Here is an 18,361-nt window from a genome sequence, read left to right as displayed (position 1 = left end):
CGTCTGTTCAGCGTGGATGGCCAGAGGACAGAGAGGAGGAGGAGGAGAGCATGGTCAGTCATCCTCTTGGTGAGGACACGGAAGTCTTGCCTGTTAGTAGTCTGGCACGCATGGCTGAGTTTATGTTATGCTGCCTTTCCCATGACCCTTGCATTCTCAAAATTTTAGGTCATTACTGGTTGGTGACACTTCTAGACCCACTCTACAAGGAGAACTTTATATCTCTTATTCCTGAGGCGGACAGGTGTACAAAAATGAGGCAGTACCAGAAGGCCCTTGTTGCGGAACTATTAAAAAAATTCCCATCTGAAAATGCTGGAGGCAGAGGGCACACTTCGTTCGACAACCAAGGAGTACAGGCGAGAGAGACACAACTTCAATCCAGCAGAGGCAGGGAAACACTGTCAAAGTTCTGGGAGAGTTTTCTCAGACCCTCCCATCGCACAGGCCCTGAGGCGCAGGGTACTCTCACAAGGAGTGCAAAGTTTGGGAAGATGCTGAGGGAGTACCTTGCCATACCGTACCAACGTCCTCCGTGATTCCTCTGTGCCTTATAAATATTGGGTATCCAAGCTAGATATGTGGAATGAGCTGGCTCTCTATGCCTTGGAGGTCCTGGCCTGCCCTGCCGCCAGCGTTTTATCAGATCGGGTTTTTAGTGCCGCTGGTGGAATTATAACTGATAAGCGCATCCTCCTGTCAACTGAAAATGCTGACAGGCTGACTCTTATAAAAATGAACAAGGGCTGGATTGGGCCAGACTTCTCAACACCACCGAATGATAGCAGCGTAACATAAACTCAAATCCAGTGTCTTTTCTTGGGAGGTGTATTCCCATGCACCTTTTCACACCCACACATGGGTATACGCTTCCTGATTTTGGCTATTTGCTCTTGTCCTCCTCCTTCTCCTCATCCTCCACCACCATATCACCAGGGTGACCGTGGTCCATGATGCAACACTCACATAATTTTTTTAAAGGGTGTTTGACTCGCCCCTGGGCCATGGGGCACTCGGAGCCAGGCAATACTGAGACGGTGGGGGTAGTAGTGGCGACCTGGATCCGTGGCTCAGGGTAGTCAGACCAGTGGTAGTCCTTTAGCAGTCCTAAGTGATGTCCGACTACGCCACCCGTGGATTGCGGTTATTATGAACCGCCGCTGCAAGGCAGACCGCTGGGGCTGATGATGTATGCAGCTGAGGTAGTGTGACTCCCCACGGGAAGAGTGCAGCCCCAGGGCAGTGTAGTGGATGGTGGGAGTGATGGTGCAGAGTCCCAGTGCCGTTAGTGCTGGAGGAGCAAAAGAGTACACAGAGAACGTACTGCAGTCCAATGTCTTTTACTCACAGTTCATGTACTCCGGGTCACTTCTGTCAGCAATGACCGCCCGAGCCGTGCTGCGTCCACCAGGTGAGGGGCTCGGTCAACCCCAGGCAGTTCAGGAGCATGGCACAGGACCCCTTCAATCTTTTCTCTGGTCTGCCTCACCAGTGACCCACTTTTGTCCAGCTGCCGCGAACTTGTGCGGGTAAACGTGGTTCCCGTTCCCCGCTGTCCTATATGGTGCCTTCCTAGCAGGTTTGATGAGGTGTCGCACCAATAAATGATCACGACCTCCGGTCTTTGGCTGAGGGCTGTTTCTCCTCCACCAACTTGGAATCCGGTACCCTTAATCTGCCTGACCCTTCACCCTGTATTCTCGTGGGTTCTTAGGGTCCCTTTTGCCGTCTTGTTCCTGAGCCCTTCTGTTTCTCTCTTTCTCTTTCTTTTCTGTTCCTTTCTGTTCTTGTTCCTTTCTGTTCTTGTTCCTTTCTGTTCCTGGCCTTCACCCTAGGCCTGCCTCGTGGAGCTGGGCCCAGACTGAGCCACAGCTCCTTGTCAGCCCTCTCTGGCTGAACTCCTTCTCTTACTCCACTCACTGAACTTTTCTTCTTCTCTTCTCTCTGTGCTGGCTGGACCTCAGAGGCTAGGCCCGCCTACGGAGCAGAGCCCCTTGCAGAGGCCCCCACTCTGTCACTTCTTCTCTCTGACTGAACATTGTTCTAAGATGGTGCCCACCTTTTATACCTCCCTCTAGAACATGAGCCCAGGTGACCAGCAAACAATGGGCTCCTATCTACGCTCAGGAACCAACCCCTATCTGCTCCTACATCACTGGGTATTCCTACCCCCTCCCCACTCCAGCCAGGGACATGGTCTGTTGTGCCTGCATTTCTGTCTAATGGGAGCACCGTTGAGCTGTCCCTCGGAAATGGGGTGAGTGTGCTGTATGCAGCTAACTGAACCCTGGTCCATACTCCATCCTTACCCGGGAGTGGAATATCACACCTCTGGCAGAGGTGCAATACCCCTGTAGCGGCCGAGCCCTCGGGGCGCTACATTTTTATGATGCCCGTAAAAAAAATTTTTTATACAGTATGTTCATGTATACCCCCCAGGAGTAAATGTTTGTCAGTCCATACACTTAGTGCATGGCATTACAAGTATAGGAGGCCCGCTCCTTTCTAATGGTAAAAATTTTTTATGATGCGCTCCTCCACGTCTCTTCCAAGGGCCATTGAAGTGCCTCCAAATTTTTGGCAGTCCTTGCAGTCACTGCATAGTCCAACACTATGGGAGACTCTCTCCTTTCTAATGGAAATTTGTCATTACTGTGGCCTGGTCTATGTGTCTTTAAATTCTTAGTGGGTTTTTTCCTAAACTTGGTCAGCCGTCAGACTCACTGCATACCCTATAACTGTATAGCAGACTCTCTCCTTTCTAATGGGAACATGTCATATCTTGTTACTGTGGCCCTGCTCTGTGTGTCTTTAAATTCTTAGTGGGGATTTTCCTAAAATCTGTCAGCCGTTGGACTCACTGCATACCCTATAACAGTATAGCCGACCCTATGATTTCTAATGGGAATTTGTCGTTACTGGGGCCCTGCTCTATGTGTCTTTAAATTCTTAGTGGGTTTTTTCCTAAAATTGGTCAGCCGTTGGACTCACTGCATACCCTATAACTGTATAGCAGACCCTGTCCTTTATAATTCGAGCATGTCGTACCTTGTTACTGTGGCCCTGCTCTGTGTGTCTTTAAATTCTTATTGGGGTTTTTCATTAAAATTTGTCAGCCATTGGATTCACTGCATACCCTATAACTGTATAGCAGACCCTCTACTTTCTAATGGGAACATGTCGTACCTTGTTACTGTGGCCCTGCTCTGTGTGTCCTTAAATTCTTAGTGGGGTTTTTCCTAAAATTTGTCAGCCGTTGGATTCACTGCATACCCTATAACTGTATAGCAGACCCTCTCCTTTCTAACGGGAACATGTCGTACCTTGTTACTGTGGCCATGCCCTTTGTGTCTTTAAATTGTTAGTGTTTTTTTTCAAAAATTTTGGCCACCCTTGCAGTCACAGCATGGGCATTACCACTATAGAAGACCCGCTCCTTTATAATGGGAACATTTTTTTTACTGAGACCCTCCTCTATGTCTCTTCAAAGGGGTATTAGGTTGCGTCCAAATTTTTGACAACCCTTGCAGTCACTGGATGCGCAATAACAGTATAGGAGACCCACTTGTTAATAATGGGAACAACAAAGCATAGCCCTCTGATGGCTCTTTAACAATAGCTAGGGCCGACTGCTGGCCTTTTAAGAATAGTAAGGGCCGTCTGATGTCCCTATAAAAATAGGCTTTATGACTTTCAGAGTCCCTCCATCATAAATAAAACAGGATGTGTCTGATGACACCACATTGCCAGATGAGGTTGTAAAATGTTAAAATGACATTTCCCGGTGAATGCATTTGTCATAAAAAATAACATAAAAAAACATAACAATAGGATCTTTCTTTAGTATAAAAAACAGCATCACCAATTTAACCTCAATGTAATCACATTGTTCAGCTCATGCACCTCCTCCTCCATCTCCGAAATGACCACATCAGTCATAAGCTGACAGCACTGCAGCACTGCCTTGGCCAAACAGCAACAGGCTGTGCTGAAGATAACATGCTTAATGCTTAATTGACAAACCGCCCAGCGCTGCATAGTTGTTGAAAGCTGTAACACAGCAGCTTGATCTGTGGCTCTCACCGCTGAACATACAGCCAGGCATGGTCGTGTGTTACAATGGGCGGAACCTGGCAACGGAGAAATGACAACCGGGGTAGATACGGTTTCCCTCTATGCCAGTCCTTTCACAGAGCTAAAGAATATGGCTGTGGTGAAATACAACTCCCACTGAGAAGCTGTTTCAGATTGAAAAACATTGTGCCCACCAGAGGATTTGTTTCTGAGGGCTAACCTTTCTCACCCGCTCAAGAGCCCCATAGCAGCTGCAAAGTTAGCGCTATCATGAACTCTCCTGAGGTAGAAGCCAAGGCACACCAGAGAATTCTCTGGTGGGACTGTCCAACCCTGCCGAGAAGCAGTCCTGGCTAAGAAAAGTGTGTGGGAAGATTCCAGGACACTCTATTTTTACTGAGGAGGAAACACATGCAAACATGGGGAGAACATACAAATTTCTTGCAGATGTTGTCCTTGCTGGGATTTGAACCCAGGATCCCAGTGCTGCAAGACTTCAGTGCTAACCACTGATCCAATGTGCTGCCGTTCACCCTCTAATATCTAACAGGCTGGAGAAACTTGAACCTACTGCCACTCTATCATCAGCTCCTTTGTGAGAAAATGTATTTGGGCAGCCACTCAGTCTACCAAATAAAATTCCAGAGAAGGAAATTGAGGATGGCTTCGCTACTGGTACTGGGGGCAGTGCTAATACCATGGTGTTGTACCATAGTTTGCTGGAAATATTCCAGGCTGGTAGGAGGCAAGAAAATTCCCACAGAAAAGTACCAGCAGTAATGTTCAGGCCACATTTCAAGTGCAAGCAGCTTTAGAGGACTTCCTGGGAGAAATGACACGCAGGGTAGATACGGTTTCCCTCTATGCCAGTCCTTTCACTGAGCTAAATACAACTCTTATCAAAAAAAGTTGTGGACTGGCTCCGTACCGTCCCTGGCCACATTCACCTGTCCACGTGTTTGTGGTTAGGCAGTCCCTCTTAGTAAGTGCACTGGGTAGGGCATGGGTAATGTTGTGGGACCCATGCTTGTGGAAGGCGAAGGCGATACCGGGAAAAATACTGGCGGCTGGGGACCGAGTATGGACACCCGGCCGCCGCCTGCATGAGGTTGTGAAAAGCTTCCACCTCCACAAGCTTAAAAGGCCATATTTCAAGTGCAAAGAGCTGCCCAGAAATCTGTCAGTTTAGTGTTGCGGCCTGTGGGTGGGTGGGTGGCTGGCTGTATACTTGCAATTGCATTCCAAGTAACAGAAAGCTACGCAGATGATGGCCTCTATCATCATCATGGCCTCACCTCGGCACTATGAACTCTCCTGAAAGAGAAGCCAGGGCCCGCCGGAGGAGTCTCCGGTTCTTTGGTGGGCCCGTGCAACCCTGCCGAAAAGCAGCACTGGCTAAGAAAAGTGTGGGGGAAGGTTCCTGGACACTCTATGGCTGCTTTTTTAAGGCGGATCGGCCATGCTTATGCATGTTATTTCTCAAAACGCATTACGGATCAGGCCATTTTCCAACTCTGTATTCAAGAAATTAAATGCGCAAAGAAAGATGTGTGTGTGTCAAAGCACCATTGACAAGTGCGAGTTGATGTTGGATGGGCTGCCATTGCTTCTGCAACAAGCTCAATTACAGGATTTTCTGGGAGAAATGACACGCAGGGTAGATACGGTTTCCCTCTATGCCAGTCCTTTCACCGAGCTAAATACAACTCTTAGCAAAAAAAGTTGTGGACAGGCTCCGTACCGTCCCTGGCCATATTCACCTGTCCACGTGTTTGTGGTTAGGCGGTCCTTCCCAGTAAGTGCACTGGGGAGGGCACGGGTAATGTTATGGGACCCATGCTTGTGGAAGGCGCAGGCGATACCGGGAAATATAGTGGCGTCTGGGGACCGAGTATGGACACCCGGCCGCCGCCGGCATGAGGTTATGAAAAGCTTCCGCCTCCACGAGCCTAAAAGGCCACATTTCAAGTGCAAGCAGCTGTCAAAAATTTGGCAGTATAGTATTGCAGCCTGTGGGTGGGTGGCTGCCGGCATTCTTGTGCTTGCATTCCAAGGAATGGGGTAGGGACAACTGAACACTGCTGTGGGACAAGGATGTGGACGGTGATTGTTGCAAGTCTGCAACGACAGGTGCATGGCGGGAGGCATCTTCGCATGTGCCAAGGATCACTTATGATGGGCACACATTTAGGCAGTGACCTGGGAGTCAGAGATGTTTCCAGAGGTCTTCCCCTTGCTGTTCCCATGTCTTTTCAGCACTGTATGCATGTGTCTGATGATGTGTCACACACCACATGGCCAGATAAGGTTGTAAAATGTTAAAATGACATTTCCTGGTGAATGCATTTGTCTTGGTTGAAAGCAATGCAAAAGTGCAAAAACGTGTCAAAAATGCTACGTGTGAACATAGCACAAGGTGTGTAGGAGTATTTTTGCTTTTGTTTATTTATTTTGCCTTATATACAAGTCATCACCCTGGAAAGGATGTTCCTTACGCCGTAAAGTGGCGTAATACTCTGACGACGTTGTTGACAGCAGTGATCTGGGAGTCAGAGATGCTTCCAGGGGTCTTCCCCATGCTGTTCACATGTAATTTGAGCACAGTTCCCATCGATTTGGGCAATTTTTAGGCCCTCTGCAGACCGCCGTGGGGAGCCACCTGAAAAATGCTCAAGTTTCCCCTAGACTTATATTGGGCTCATTGCTCGGGTTAAGCACCCGAGTATTTCAATTTGCTCGACCCGAGCAACGAGTACTCGAGCATTTTAGTGCTCGCTCATCACTAATGACAACCAAAAACATCCAAATAATCCTGATCAAAAAGTTCACATACCCTGGTGATTTTGGCCTGATAACATGCACAGAATTTGACACAAATGGGTTTGAATGGCTACTAAAGGTAACATCCTCACCTATGACCTGTTTGCTTGTAATCAGTGTGTGTGCATAAAGCTGAGTGAGTTTCTGGGATCCAGACACTGACGTTTCTGGATTTTGAGATGGGGAAAGCAAAATAATTATCAACGAATCTACGGGAAAAGGTAGTTGAACTGTATAACACAGGAAAGGGAGGCAAAAAGAGTATAACACAGGCAAGGGATACAAAAAGATATCCCAGGAATTGATAATGCCAGTCTGCAGTGTTCAAACTGTGATTAACAAATGGAAAATCAGATGCTCTGTAAAAACCAAACCACAGTCAGGTAGACCAACAAAAATTTCAGACACAACTGCCAAGAAAATTGTTCGGGATGCAAAGAAAAACCAACAAATAACATCAGCTGAGAACACACTTAGGGGTGTACTCACTTTTGTTGCCAGCGGTTTAGACATTAATGGCTGTGTGTTGAGTTATTTTGCAGGCACACCAAATTTACAGTTAAACAAGCTGTACACTGACTACTGTACATTGTATCAAAGTGTCGCATCTTCAGTGTTGTCCCATCAAAAATATATATATGTATTCCGGCCCATTTTTGGAGTTTTGTGTGAAATTATGTCCAATTTGCCTTTTTTTCCTCAGTTTTTTTGTGTTGTTCCAATAAACACAAAGGAAATAAACATGCGTGTAATAAAACATGTGTAATTTTCTGAAACAATTTCAAGGGTGCCAGCACTTTCCGCCATGACTGTATATGCAGGTAGAGTCCTTAACCCCTTTACAACCCAAAGTGGTTTGCACGTTAATGAGAAGGCCAATTTTTACAATTCTGACCACTGTCACTTTATGAGGTAATTACTCTGGAACGCTTCAACGGATCCCCCTGGTTCTGAGAATATTTTTTCATGACATATTGTACTTTATGATTGTGGTAAAATTTCTTCGATATCACTTGTGTTTATTTGTGAAAAAAACAGATATTTGGCGAAAATTGTGAAAATTTTTCAATTTTCAAAATTTGAATTTTTATGCCCCTAAATCGGAGAGATATGTCACAAAAAAAAAGTTAATAAATAACATTTCCCATATGTCTACTTTACATCAGCACAATTTTGGAACCCAAATTTATTTTTATTAGGGAGCTATAAGGGTTAAAATTGACCAGCGATTTCTCATTTTTCCAACAAAATTTACAAAACCATTTTATTAGGGACCACATCACATTTGAAGTCACTTTGAGGGGTCTTTATGACTGAAAATACCCAAAAGTGACACCATTCTTAAAACTGAACCCCTCAGTGAATCAGGTCTTCATGGCAACATCCGGGAAGCCGCAGCACACATTGCTGGACGCCGGCAGGAGAGGTGACTATCCCGATCACCTCCCCTTGCCCCCGCAATGCTGCGAACGACTTCGATCGCAGCATTGCGGGGGTTAATGTGCGGGACCTCTCCCAGCACATAGCACCGGGTGTCAGCTGTGACAATCAGTTGACACCCGGCGGCGATCACGCCCGCACAGCCTGTGTGCGCAATCGCAAAGATGTACTAATACGTATCAGGCTCTTAAGTCCCAGGGTGCAGATACGTATCAGTACGTCTTGGGCTTTAAAGAAGTTAAAATTATGTGAAAATGGGAAAAGTCACAAAACTTTGCAACTTTTCAAGAGCTTTATGCCAGTTTTCTGGCAAAAACACTGGTGAATCGGGTTCAGAATCTCTAATCCTTTCAGCTCCCTTTAATTAGACTACTTTCAACAAACTAATTATAAGTATTGGGTCTGTTTTTTTTTAATGCTTTTAAAATAATTGTAAATATTTTCAATCCCCTTTTGTTATAAGGATTTCCCAAAAATTAGCTAATCATAGGTTGTCCTGCATTCGTGACAGTGATTGACTGCGCGGTCACTTGGAAGTTTACATTGGCATCACTACAGGGCCGGTAAAGAAGGACTGTCAGGGACCCCCAGAGTGTGGTAAAATGCGCCAACTAATTCATAATTCATTTAATTCTCACACAATATACTAAGTTAGTGTAAGTCTACAAAAAAGCAACAAAACTTGGTGCTAAAAAAATTGAGCATAACTTTTTGAAAAATGAGCCAGGTTATGCCAAATCTTACATATTTTGTGACTTTGTGATCAGTTATCAACACAAATATTTTACTCAAATTACCAGATCGATGGATAAGCATTGGGACTTTTCCCGAAATCTCTCCAAAACATCACCGCTTATAGAAGACCACCCTCATATCCAGATCAGATTTTCTGTGAGAGATGCCCAGATTCACAATATAGTATGCATACTGGCCATCTATGAGAAGTCCACCCCAATGGAAGTCCAGTTATTAAAGGAGATTTTACTGTTTATATAAGGGGCAGACAATGACAGTGAAGGGCCCTTAATCAGGACTTCTGATCTGGGCCCCCCACCCTCCATCAGGCACCACCTACATATATATTTCCATGTATATTTATATTAGGCACACATATAAAATTTGCACATGCTAATACTCTATACACATTTTAACGTATGCATATACATAGTGCACAGAAACATAAAATACGGACATACACATAAGATGCACATACACAGTATAGAGTTCCGGTAGTCCTCATAGTTTTAAGCATGGACCCTGGCAAATTGTAGACGGACTTTTATTGTTCATGGGCTTTAAGGGAGAGAGGCTTCCTTTGTGGAGGACACTCATGAATGCCATTCATTTGCAGTGTACACCGTGTCGTGTCATGGAAAACACTAGACCTGGTTTGGCTTTCTACTTCTTCAGCTAGTAACATAGTTTGTAAAGCCGAATAAAGACTTGCGTCCATCAAGTTCGACCTGTTAGTTCTGTAATTGCTAAAGTTGATCCAGAGGAGGGCAAAAACCCCAAATGATTTGGCCAATCTTCACCTGAGGAAAAATTCCCTCCCGACTCTGAAACCAGCAGTCAGAATAAATCCCTGTATCAACCTACTATTTTATTTTATTTTTAAGTATACGCTGAAATCTGCCTGGTGTCTAGAAAAGCATCCAGTCCCCGCTTGAACTGGTGTATTGAATCCGACATAACCGTCTCCTCACTCAGTGAATTCCATATTCTCACTGCTCTTACCGTAAAGAACCCCTTCCTCTCCTGGTGCTGAAACCTTTTCTCTTCCAGTCTTAGTGAGTGCCCTCTTGTTACCGTAATATCCCTCCTTTTGAACAAATCTCGGGCAAGATCTCTATACTGTCCCCTAACATATTTGTACACATTTATTATGTCCCCCCTCAACCTTCTCTTTTCCAGTCTGAATAGTCCTAGTTTTGCCAACCTCTCTGGGTATTGCAGTCCCTCCATTCCCTTTATTAATTTTGTTGCCCTCCTTTGTACCTTTTCAAGCTCATTTATATCCTTTCTATATATTGGGGCCCATAACTGAGCACAGTATTCCAAGTGTGGTCTGACCAGTGCTTTGTACAGTGGAAGAACAATGTTCTCATCCTTTGCAGCTATACCTCTTCTGATACATCCCATTACCCTGTTTGCCCTTACAGCAGCGGCCTGACTTTGGGCACTCCAATTTAGTTTGCTATCAATCAAGATGCCCAAGTCCTTCTCCATCTCTGAATTCCCCAATGATTTCCCATTCAGTGAGTACTGGTGACTTCCATTTTTCCTTCCCATATGTATGACCTTACATTTCTCCTCATTAAACCTCATTTGCCATTTAATGCTACACCTACCCAGCTTATCCAAATCCCTCTGTAGGTCTGCACTGTCCTCTTTTGTATTAATTGTTTTACATAACTTTGTGTCATCTGCAAATATAGATATTTTACTATTTATCCCGTTGACTATGTCGTTAATAAAGATATTAAATAACATTGGGCCTAGTACAGACCCCTGTGGTACCCCACTAGTGACGCTTACCCAATCTGAGTATATTCCATTTATAACCACCCTCTGCCTTCTATCCTTTAGCCAGTTAGCTACCCACTTGCAGACATTTTCCCCCAGCCCCATCATTCTCATTTTGTATACCAACCTATTATGTGGCACGCTATCGAACGCTTTTGAGAAGTCGAGATACACGACATCCACTGGTTCCCCCTGATCTACTCGAGAGCTAACCTCCTCGTAGAAGTCAATCAGGTTTGTTCGGCAGGAGCGATTCCTCATGAATCCATGTTGGTTCGGGATTAAAAGATTATTAGCATCAAGATGCTCCGTAATTGCCTCTTTAATGAAGCTTTGAAAAATTTTGCCCACAACGGACGTCAGACTCACCGGCCGATAGTTTCCGGCGTCACTTTTCGCTCCCTTTTTGAATATTGGCACTACATTCGCCTGTCGCCAATCAAGTGGCACAGACCCAGTCTCAACAGAGTCCTTAAATATAAGATATAACGGTCTGTCTATCACATTACTTAGTTCCCTTAGTACCCGTGGGTGTATGCCATCAGGTCCTGGTGATTTGTTTATTTTAATGTTACTGAGGCGTTTCTGTACCCCAGCTTGGGTTAGATTTGTCATACTTAGTGGAGGATTAAGCTTGTCACTTCTCATTTCTCCTGTTAGTTCGATTTCCTTTGTGAAAGTTGTCGAAAAAAAATTATTTAATAGATTAGCTTTATCCTCATCTAATAGCAATGAATTTGCCTGTCGATTTTCTTCTCATCAGAAGATGCTTTTGTTTAGATGTTAACTTCCATCTGACTGATAAGAAAAGCTTTGCTGATCTTCTTGTAGACTTCACATTTTTTGTAAAGAAATTATTTTCTTTCTCAGAAATGTCTTGTGACATTTCTCTTCTATGTGGTGCCACTTACCCTTCTCATGAGAGGACGCTTTTGTTTAGGTGCTAACTTCCATAGTCGGCCTGGACGTCTCTGTAAGATGGTTGCAGTTCCATCTTTATTATAGTTTTGCATCACTTTTGCTACAGTATTCTGACTGATAAGTAAAGTTTTGCTGATCTTCTTGTAGACTTCACATTTATTGCAAAGAAATTATTTTCTTTCTCAGGTTTTGTGACATTTCCCTTCTATGTGGTGCCATTGCTGATAGCATGAAATGGGAAGGAGTTTTCTTTATTAAGTAACTTCCTTTTACAGACACCTGTCTGCTGGACATCTGTTTAATGAATAATTACACTTACCTGTGGTTCAGTTCTTGTTAATTAGAATTTTGTTGTCTAAACTTAGCTTTTCTCTTAAGACTGTTACTGGGATGTTCTCATTTTTGAAACATGATCTTGAATGAGTTTGTTAAGAAAATTACTTTTTTGGGGTCTGCAAAATACCAAATCTTGTTTGCATCCAATGGCTCAAATTTGCGAGAGTATTTTGTAGTATGGTATCCCATATAAAATGATGATTCTGAAAGGAAACTACAGGTTTGCTGACAAATCTATTTGGGTGTACTGATTTATGCTAAACACTGTATATATATATATATATATATATATATATATATATAAACCTTATAAGTTTGGTATCACAGTAATCGTACTACTGACTCTGAATCATTTTGTCAGTTTGTTTTTACAACACAATGCACACTGTAAAATGAAGGAACCCAAACCTGGCATTTTTTCTCATTTTTCAACACATTATATGATAAAATGGATGGTGTTGTTCAAAACTACAACACTAAGCGTCAGCACACTGTGATTTGCTGATCTGTAAGATGCGTTCTTTGTGCTGTGAAAATACACAGCTGTGATATCTCACCAAATATTCATAGTGGGAACTTAAAATTATGTTTTTCTGCCATGATTATGGATGGTTTGGATGTATGAAACATGTTGACCTTTTATTTCTATCTTTGTGGAATTAAGGCTGCATGAACCAGTCACCAACCATTATCTGTATATGTACAAATATTAAGTGCTACTGAGTGCTGTAGGAAAAACTTAGAATAGTGAGGTGATTTGATAGTCCTGCCACAAATAATCTGTTTCTACTGCACACTTAAAATCTCTGATAGTGGGAATGAACCTGATTGCCTGCAGTAGTGCACTCCTGAGAGCTGGTGCAGCAGAGAAAATGTCTTGGACATGAGAGTGGGAGGTCCTGATTATGGAGGATGTTAATCTTAGCTCATTGGAGTGTAGATATGGTAGAGATGCAGGACTGTGCAGCAGTGTGGAGAGGTTTGTGGATGAGTGTAATGACTGGTACAGGGTGGAGGCACCAGTGTAACTGCTGGACAGAAATATGAGACTGACTGCTGCATTAAGGATAATGAGAAATACATTTAGTGAGAAGAAGAGCAATTAGTGAGTTACAAGTATTTGTGAATTCAAGACAAAAAGGAATCAGAGCAACAGTAACAGATTTTACTTTTTTTTAATTAATAATGGGATGAATAAAATCGTGAACATTATCAATAGACTAAATCAAAGTCAGGAAGATAGCCGAGGTCAGATACCAGGTGATCAGTAAATGACAAGTCAGACGAGCAGTATGAATACTGCGGAGCCCGATGACAGAGGCGTTACTGAAACTTGTCCAGGTTGACCAGTCAGAAGGCCACAGGTAGATGGTGAAGGTCCTTCTATACAGCTCCAGCAGTGATGGTGGATCTGCTGGACTTCAGGGCGCTAGATGCTTAGGTGTCCCGTCTTTTAGATGGTTTTAGGGCAACAGTGACAGCATGCAAATGCGCAAGCAGCCCTGGATAATCCACGCCGGCAGGATGATAAGATCCGGCGGAAGATGGAACCTATGAGAAGAGAAATAAATATAATGTAAGTGATGGGACTCCATATTACATGATAATGCTGTGCAGTCACTGTGGCCGGATGGCAGAGGAATATTATCATACAGAGGTCAGGGGTCATTGTCAGCAATCATACATGTGACAATCCCATCACTGACAGATGACATCTACTCCACATGAATTATTCTCACTGACATCACACAACATGGAGTTGATTCTCACACTTACCTCGTCTCTTTTTCCCATTTTTTCCATTTTCTGAGTTTTGTTGCTCCATACTCAGATTTATTGCCAATTTTCTTTCTTCATGAGATGGAAATTCTGATGAAAAATTTAAAAAAAAAATCAGTAACAATATATTCTTATAGGATCTGCTTTGTCATATTATGGATAACATAAGAGACCTATAGTATTGTATAAAACCATGTGGGAATATTTGAGCCTTGAAGTCAACATTCACATTGCTGGTGCTGTAGACATGTACATACCTGGCAATGGGGACGAGGGTGGCAAGATGGTAACAGCATTGTCTGTATTACATACAGGAACAGATACTTTCTGCCTGTTTGAAGAAGAAAAACATGTAAATCTCAAGTAAACTCCGTATAAAAGGGGTTGTCTCACTAGAAGAACACCGACTATAAGGCCTAGTAGGACATATGACTGTCATAGAGGGGAAGGTCTTCTTCTCAAGACTACCTTTTATAGAGAGCTGAGAGGAAAACAACTACCATGAATGGCCGGCATTTCATACTACATCTCTCCTACAGTGAGGACAGCACTAAAAGTGCATGACCGGCCACAATTATGGGCTGTTATCTCCAACAATTCCGAAAGCTGAAAGCACAATGACCCATAACCATGGGGCGGTGGATGCTGCATTTGATATTATGGTATTTATGTACTATATTTGGTGTTGTGCACATATATCAGCCTGGAGCTCCCAGTAATGACCCCATAATCTACTCACATTTCTGAGATGTTTGTGTTGGATTCTGGTGTACACTCTGGAGGGGCCTTGGGATCCTCGTTGTTCACCATCCCATTAGTGGTGGTAGAGTGCTAAATGTGGATAACAATAAGTTATTAAATATACATACTTTTTAATTTTATAGATACTTTTTTTGCACATATTTTGGATTTATCGATCACATACTTACTTTAGAAAGCCTCTCAGAAGATGATGATGCAAATATTCGGAAGATAAAGTTCTCATCGTCCTCACTTGTGCCCTCCTTATCCTCTGAGACCAGATGGTTGTTTTCATCAGAGTGATCTACAAGACATAGGTAAGGAAGGATTGTTAGAGGGTGTCAGTATAACACAGTCGCTATATCTCACTAGGTTACTAGATGATACAACGTAATATACAGAATACATGAAAAAAAACTCCTGTACAAAATTAGGGAAATGGGGATACAGTACGAACCCATGGTCAACATAGCTGAGATCCATGAAACATGGATAACATAGTAGACCAGAAAAACCATGTGGAAATATTTGAGCCTTGAAGTCATCATTCACATTGTTGGTGCTGTAGACATGTACATACCTGGCAATGGGGACGACGGTGGCAAGATGGTAACAGCATCGTCTGTATTACATACAGGAACAGATTCTTTCTGCCTGTTTGAAGAAGAAAAACATGTAAATCGTAAGTAAACACAGTATAAAATGGGTTGTCTCACTATAAGAACACTGACTATAAGGCCTAATAGGACATATGACTGTCATAGTGGGGAAGCTTTTCTGCTCAAAACTACCTTCCATGGATCAGAACACAACTACCAAGAATGTCTGGCAAGTAATACTACAGCTCTCCTACAGAGTAGGCAGTGCTAAAAATGCATGACCTGCCACAATTATGGGCTGTTATCTTCTGCATTTTCTGAAGCCAAGAGTACAATGACCTTTAACCATGAAGCTGTGAATGCTGCATTTGATATTCTGATATTTATGTCCCATATTTGGTGTTGTGTACATAGATCAGCCTGGAACTCCCAGTAACGAAGTAATGACCCTTTCTAATCTACTCACATTTCTGAGATGTTTGAGTTGGTTTCTGGTGTATACTCTGGAGGGGCATTGGGATCCTCATTGTTCACCATCCTGGTAGCGATGATACAGAGCTAAATACGGATAAAAATAAGATATAAAATATTTTTTTTATGTACTTTTAGAGTTTTTTTTAAATCTTTTTTACATATTTTGGATTTATTAATCAGATACTTACTTTACAAAGCTTTTCAGAAGATGACGTAAAATTTTGGAAGTCAAGGCTCTCATTGTTCTCACTTGTGCCTTCCTCATCCTTTGAGACCAGATGTTTGTTTATATCAGAATGATCTACAAGAAATAGGTAATAAGTCACAACGGTCACATATAAACTTCCTATATTCACAATGTATCGCACAAAAAGCTCCAGCTGAAGCAGCCCAGCTTCAAAGGAAGATACATAAACTAGTAAGTAAAAGAATAAACTTTATTTCCAAATTTTTTTTAAAACCAAAAATTAATTAAGAATAGTTAAAAAACAGAGACCTTCGGGTTCCATCCAACAACATGGTACATATAAAACAGGATACACTGGTTAAGAAACCCCAGACGGTGTTCCCAAAATAGATGCAAAATTAATTGTATGGCATAGCCCTATTAAATCATCTTATGACAGCCAAGAAATAACAAGGTAGATAAACCCAAAATTGGAGGCTAAATTGCTACGCTAGATTACTGCGCTATACTTAGTTACTTATCTCAAACATGAAAAGTGCAAAGTGCTTATATAAGGGAAGTCCCTTTGTTATGAGTTGAGACAGCTTGATGTAAGGCAATAGATGATAAGTGGCAAGAAGGACTCAATGATTTACATATGTACTCACATGAGGAGGGATGGAACCTACCCCGACGACGCCGTTTCCCAAAAGTGCTTCTTCCAAGGGGGCGTGTGTGCATGTGCAAAGTGTCTTGTTTAATTCTGGTGGTAATCAGCTGTTTAGAAGGAGTGATTATGGAGTACCGCGGCGCGTGCGCTTACTACTAGGACTTCCGTTTCAAACCAAATTGACTTCCGGGGTATAGCGCTTGACACGCATGCGATGGAACGCATCAGTGTCTATCGCGCATAGCCGGAAGTCAGACGGGTCCATTCGTGCGCACGCGCACTCTCCATATTAAAATCCCCATATAGAGGTAACGTAGTTGGAGGGGGGCATGTCTATCAGGGCATTGCGGCTGTAACTGTTTTGTCTGAACGGGGGACACTAGAGAAGAAAGAAAGGCATGAACAATTAAAAAAAGATAAATAGCTAAAGCGAAGTAATGAAGTGAAACAGTGTCGAGTAAAGACAATATGTATAAAGATCATATATGGATGTTAATATACATGTGAAAACAGTGTTGAGTAAAGACAATATGTGTGAAAATCATAAATGAATGATAATATACAGACAATAATTCAATAATACTACAAAAATAGGAAAATAATAATAATGATAATAAGAAAAGGTGAAGGTGAAAAAAAATTAAATAATAAATAAAACAACAATTAATACAGTGCAAAATATATTACAGAAGGAAAATATTCATAATAAAAATGAGTTGCAAAGTCCAAGATAGATATTATTTCTTAAATTCATGTGTTTTCTTATTCTTTATCTTCCTATTATGAAAAAAACAAAAACCCAGGGCTGGGGAGAGACAACTTCAGACACCGCAGCAAATCTCCAGACATCAAATAGGGGATCCACAGCAAGACTGTACCCACAGAAAGAATCAGCAATGAGTACTGGAAAGTAAGTACTAAAGTTAAAACCATATAAAACACAGAAGACATACACAATAAAATGGTACCTCACTAGAGGAAAAAGAGATGGTACGGCAGTATAGCTTATTATAATGAGGTAATAAGTAATTGATAAATAAATAAAGTGATATAAAAGGGTGGTAGGAAAAACAGCAAGTATAAAAGTAAGAAATATAACTATAAGAAGGCAGAGAAACCAAATTGTTCTTTAGGCCTTGAGGTGAAACAGTACCCAATCTGAAAATCCATTTGCTTTCGAGTCTAGCAAGGGCCTGACCCAAATCACCACCCCTACTTCCCATGTCAATCTGGTCGATCCCCTTTATTCTCAACCCTCTGGGATCACTATTGTGGAATATTTTAAAATGTCTGGGGAGAGTTCGTAGACCAGATATGTCATCCATATGAATCGACTTCTCGATGTCCAATATGTGTTCCCGAGTCCTTACCTTAAGCTCACGAGTGGTGAGACCGATGTAGACTTTTTTACACGGACACTCGACATAATAAATGACACCCTTAGAATCACAAGAGAGGGTTTTCCTAATTTCATAAATCCTACTATTGTCATAATTTGAAAATTCAGTACTGTTGGTCATGTTTCTACAGGCCTTACATCTACCACACTTGGTAAAGCCAAATTTTTTTCTCATGGATCCAGTAGCGCATTGATCCCTCTCATAGTAGCTATGTACCAAGGAGTCCTTAAGATTCCTCGATCGCCTAGCCACTGCTATAGGTTTGGGAGGTAAAATTTTCTGCAGAATTGGATCGGTCAGGAGTATGTTCCAGTGTTTCTTCAGGATGGACATAATCTCTGGCCATAGGACATTGTAGTCAGATATAAATCTGACTACTTGCTGGTCATTCTCCCTTCGGCTTTTAGTCCCAAAT

Source organism: Phyllobates terribilis, unplaced genomic scaffold (genome assembly GCF_046119375.1).
Source record: "Phyllobates terribilis strain yellow unplaced genomic scaffold, ASM4611937v1 Scaffold_88__1_contigs__length_6355796, whole genome shotgun sequence".
In the NCBI taxonomy this organism is placed as follows: Eukaryota; Metazoa; Chordata; class Amphibia; order Anura; family Dendrobatidae; genus Phyllobates; species Phyllobates terribilis.
Note: the sequence above shows the minus strand (reverse complement) of the source record.